Genomic DNA, 5,291 nt, shown 5'->3' with positions numbered 1-5,291 from the left:
ACTCATCTATGTCAATATTTCAAACTTGTGAGATATGCTTGAACGCAATGCCTGAAAACGATTCGACTAAATAGCTGGCAATCATATGATAGGGCACAAGAGTACAACTCATGCAACGAAAAGCCCCATTGCGTTGGTAAATCACAAGTTTTGAATCACCAAGGACAAGCACGCGGGTTGCCCTCAAGTCGTGAAGGACATTAAGGCCTATGATGAAGGCTTCATATTCGGCCTGATTATTTGTACATTCGAAATCCAACTTGAAAGAAAAATACCATCAGTAGTGATCAGGGGACTGGATGACGATTCCAACATTGGCCGAGGTTGAGGTATTAAAGCTGTCAAAATACATCGTCCAATAATTATCACATGTTTCCATGATGCCAATTTTGACATCATTGCCCCCAAAACCATATGAAGAAGGATATTGAGCCAAGAAATCAGCCATCACCTGCCCTTTGATAGCTTTTTGGGGCACGTATTGCAAACTGAATTCGGACAGTGCCATTGTCCATTTCCCAATTCAGCCTTTTACTATCGGTCGAGTGAGCATATAGCAAATAACATCTATTTGTGCGATGACCTGAGTAACGGAATGGAGCATGTAATGCCTAAGCTTAGACGTAAAGAAGAACAAAGCCAAACAAAGTTTCTCAACAGCTGAATAGTTTATCTCAGCTGAATTAAGATTTCAACTATGATAAAAAATGGCTTACTCTCGCCTAGTGTCGTTATCTTGTGCAAGAAGACAGCCAATGGATTCCTCGACTGTCAATATATACAACTTAAGAGGTTTACCTCGTTGAGGTAGCACAAGGACAGGTAGGGTCATGAGGGAGACCTTGATTTACGTGACAGCATCCTGATACTCTTCGCGTCATTCAAATTTGTCAGAATCATTAAGTTCCAAGAGCGTGGAGAAGGCATTCATTTTCCCTGCCGAGTTGGAAATGAAATAGCGGAGGAAATTGATTTTGTCGAGCAAGAATTGTAATTGCTTCTTAGTTGTCGGGGGTGAAGCATCAATGATCACTCGAGCTTTATTTGCATTCACCTCGATGCCACGATGATTTACAAGAAATCCCAAGAAGTTGCATGCTGATTCGCCAAAGGCGTATTTGGCGGGGTTCATTTTAAGGTTATGTTGGCGCATTCGAAGGAAAGCTTACTGAAGATCATCTAAATGTGCTCGCGATGCTTCGATTTGACCACAACATCATCAATATATACTTCAATGACTGTGCCAATCAGGTCATGAAAAATAGTATTCATATCGCGTTGATATGTGGCACTGGCATTCTTAAGTCCAAAAGGCATGACGACCCATTCGTATATCTCGAGTGCCCCCGAGCAATGGAAATCAGTTTTATGGACATCGACCTCAACAATGAAAATCTGGTTGTAACCAGCATGGCCATCCATGAAAGATAACATCTCGTGGTTTGCTGCAGCGCCAATTAACAAGTCTGAAATTGGCATGGTGTATTCATCTTTAGGGGTTGCCAAGTTCAAATTACGAAAATCAATGCAAATACGCAGAGCACCACTTTTCATTAGAAATGGGACAATATTCGCCAACCATTCGACGTATTGAGTTGTCCGAATAAACCCGGCTTTTAAAAGTCGAACGAGTTCATCTTTTTTATCGAGTTGAACTTCGGTCGAGAATCGTCGGGGGGGTTGGCATAAAGGTTTACAACCAACCTTGATACGTAATTCATGCTCGACGAGCGTTCGGTCTAAGCCAGGCATCTCATGGTAACTCCAAGCAAAGCAATCTTTAAATTTTTTGAGCAATTTACAAAGCTCGGTTTTCATAGGTTGGAGCAACAAAGAACTAATAAACAAAGGCCAAGGGTCATCGGTCGTTCCAACATTTATTTCATCATGTGGATCTTTGACTTAGGGCCTACTATCTTCGAGCTCGACTAGGGCAGCTTGGACTTTATCAAGTGATAGGACTAGACCGTTATCTCTTTCGACGAGGAACTCGACTAAGTTCATGCCAGAATATGGTTGTTTGGAAATAGTATACCAATAGGCCGGCAAGCGTTCCATGATAGATGAAACCGCGGCCCATCGTCTATCCTGTTTGGTATCAGACATCAGGATCGTCAATTATGTTGGCCAACCTGAGTTTCGCTGAATCCTACTAAAAGTCTCGGTGCCAACCTCAATGGCTTTCTGAACTGAGATCCGAGTCGACTGCCTTTCTTCATTAAAACATTGCAGGGTGATGTAGCTGACGTGATCATTGTAATAGCCAGCTTGAATCATATTGGCTTCAAACGTCTAATTATCAGTCGGATGAATTACAACCGATTTACCGTCCTAAAATATGAGGACTTGATATAATGACGAAGGGATACAGCTAGTCTGGTGGATCCAGTCACGACCGAGCAATGCATTATACTCGATCTTTGAGTGGACTATAAAAAATACGGTTATGTGATTTTGACCTACGATATTCACCTTGAAAAGAAGCACTCTCTTAGTCTGAGATTTGTCACCTACAAAGCTACTCATGGTTACCCCTGATGGAATGAGTTCGTCGTCGGAGCGACGTAGTGTTTTCATGATAGAAACAAGCATGATGTTGACAATTGCTCCACAGTCGACAAAAATCTTAGAAATCGAGTATCCTTCAATATGGGCCGTGACATACAACAGCTTCAGATGATGAAGATTAACGGATGAAGAACGGGGAAACAGTTTGGTGAAAGCTTCTTTAAGTTTATCTTCTTTGCTGACTTGCTCAATCTCTTTGGTGGCCACAAAATTGACTTATGTAACCTCCTTGGTAACCATGTTGTCGTCCAGGAAATTTGGTTGGGATGTGGTTGGCCATAACTCGGCAGGTAAGACATAGACCATGTTAATTTCCATTTTGTCGAGGATCGAAAGGCCCATTGGGTCATGATCTTTGTCTTCTAGATTTTCGAGCGAGGTATCTTGCTCATGGGCATTATCCGCTTGATCTACTTCGGCTACCACGAGAATACGTTCCTGCAGTATGTCCACCGGACCAGTTTCATTCTGAATGTCGACCTTGGGCTCACTTTAAGTTGGGACTTGGTTTCGCTCTTGCGAAGCCTTGCAAGTCCACTCCTGATATACGATGCGGGCGTCTCTCGTGTCTAAGTAAGCATCTAATCACGCTACGCGTTCTTTTTCATCGGCCTAAGACCGAAGAAGGTAACGATCGAGAAAACTTCAAAATGATACCATAAATATTGGTAGTTGTCAAGAGAGAATGGAAGGTTGGCAATGTCGATATCAGTATATAGGTCTACCTCAAAGCTGATAACTCAGGCCTTGCGTATATACTAGAACCTAGCTTTCATTCCCTGATCTGTTCCACATCGGAGCAAGTTAGTGTCAGATCAAGAGCCTTTTGGCATGCTTTCGGCAGGCCATACAAGTCATTCACCGAATGCTTCTTGTGAAATTCCCGCATGTATTCCAAAGCTTTACCGATAAACTGTGGGTGAAGATTCTGTCTGACTTTAATCAATGATTCTTGTGGAGGTAGCAGGGGAAGCTTGCTTTCGGTTTCCTTCCGGAAATGCTCGAGGTGAGCTTTTATTTCCCCTGGCCGAAGAAAAAGTTTGATTCGCTTCTCGGATTCTTCATTTGTAGTTTCAAAATCGTGATCAATCACCTTATTCCCTTGAAGTAGCTCGATCATGATTGTCAGAGGTTGTCGGTCATCTTTATTACCAATCGTTTCTTTCAGCTGCCATTTGGTAGCTGAGGTAGCCTGGGCTGTTAATCGGCAAGCCATACAATTTATTATTTGGCACTGACGTTTCTACGATTTGGATAGCGCAAAATACATACCGATAGGGGAGTTGTAGTTGTACCAACTCTGGTCGCGTGGCTCAAGTGGCTTGAAGGTGAACCTGAGTTGCCAAAGTTGCGCACATAATACTCCTCATTATAAAACGGCGCGTTGAAATCAAGGTGTCGTCTGACCAAAGATGGCTTGTTATCCTGTACTTGAAGGCCGAGCTTATCAAAAACTTTATGGTGTTGGCCTGCACCGAGCACTTTCTGTGGGTGCCTGTTGCAATATTTCAGCCCACAGTGTCTTTTCCTTTGGCTCAGTTAAGATGATGTTTGATTTGCACCGACTAAATAAAATCATTGGCTCATTAGTTTCCTCTCCACTAGAGTCTGACATTGACTCAGCATAAGCTAGGTTTGAAAAGTATTTAGGTGGCTCGTTTAAAGATAAATCAATCTTCAATCATGGTCGAGAGTTTCGCTTAAGGACGAATTATGTTGGGACGAACTCGACCTTCCCTTTTCCTTTATCCCTAGGTAAAGGAGCATCTACCATGCTTACCGTCGTCGTAGGGAAAAGATCGGAGTCTATATCCATTTATTTCTTAGGAAACTTGAGGTTACCATTGTCAATCCAACTTTGAATAGCATCGCGAAATATGGCACAATTATTTGTTGTATGCTTGTTCAAGTTGTGGTATTTACAATATGTCTTTCCTTTTAAGTCTTCAGCCTTAGGAATATTATGCCCTGGCCAAAGCTTAATAATTTTTACGAGCAATAACTGGTCAAAGATGGCATCGGCCTTGGTGATGTTAAAGGTGTAAACTTTTGACGTTTGACGAAAATCTCCACATGGGCCGGGCTAGTTTTGACATCTTTGGAGTTAGCGTGAGCCAACGCTTTGCAGACATATGGTTTGTTAATTACTATCTTGCCCACATCTATGCTGGCATACTGGGACTCTTCCCCTTCAGCCGATGCATAACTGACTATAGGGTTCTTATAGATCGTTCCTCGGGATGAGGTCTTCGAGATCTTCTGCTCTCAAAGCAAATAATCATATTGTTTGACATGCTGAGCCAATTCATACATATCTCGAAAGTTTGCCCCCAAGAATTTCTTTTTGTACTCCACATCCAGGCTATTCAAGGCAATCCTAACGAACTCAACTTCAGGAAGAGGTACTCGGCACCAATTTCTGGCCGACTTAAACCTCGTAAGATACTCCATTGGTGACACGTCAGATGCTTGAGCCATCCTGGCCAACGAAGAAACTGACATTTCCATCCATGGCTGGTAAAATTGCTCATGAAACTTCCCGACTAATTCCTCCCAACTTTGGATGGAGTTGGGTGAGAGGTTGATCTACGCTGAGCCGATTAACAAGAAATTGAATAGTCGTAGTTTATGAAAATCACTGTTAACATCTCCACATTTCGTAGTGAATCGAGTCACATGTTATAACGAGGACAATGATAACTCTCCAGCGAAAAGACTAAAGT

The sequence above is a fragment of the Malus domestica genome, chromosome 16 (genome assembly GCF_042453785.1).
Source record: "Malus domestica chromosome 16, GDT2T_hap1".
Classification (NCBI taxonomy): domain Eukaryota; kingdom Viridiplantae; phylum Streptophyta; class Magnoliopsida; order Rosales; family Rosaceae; genus Malus; species Malus domestica.
This window is presented reverse-complemented; position numbering follows the sequence as displayed.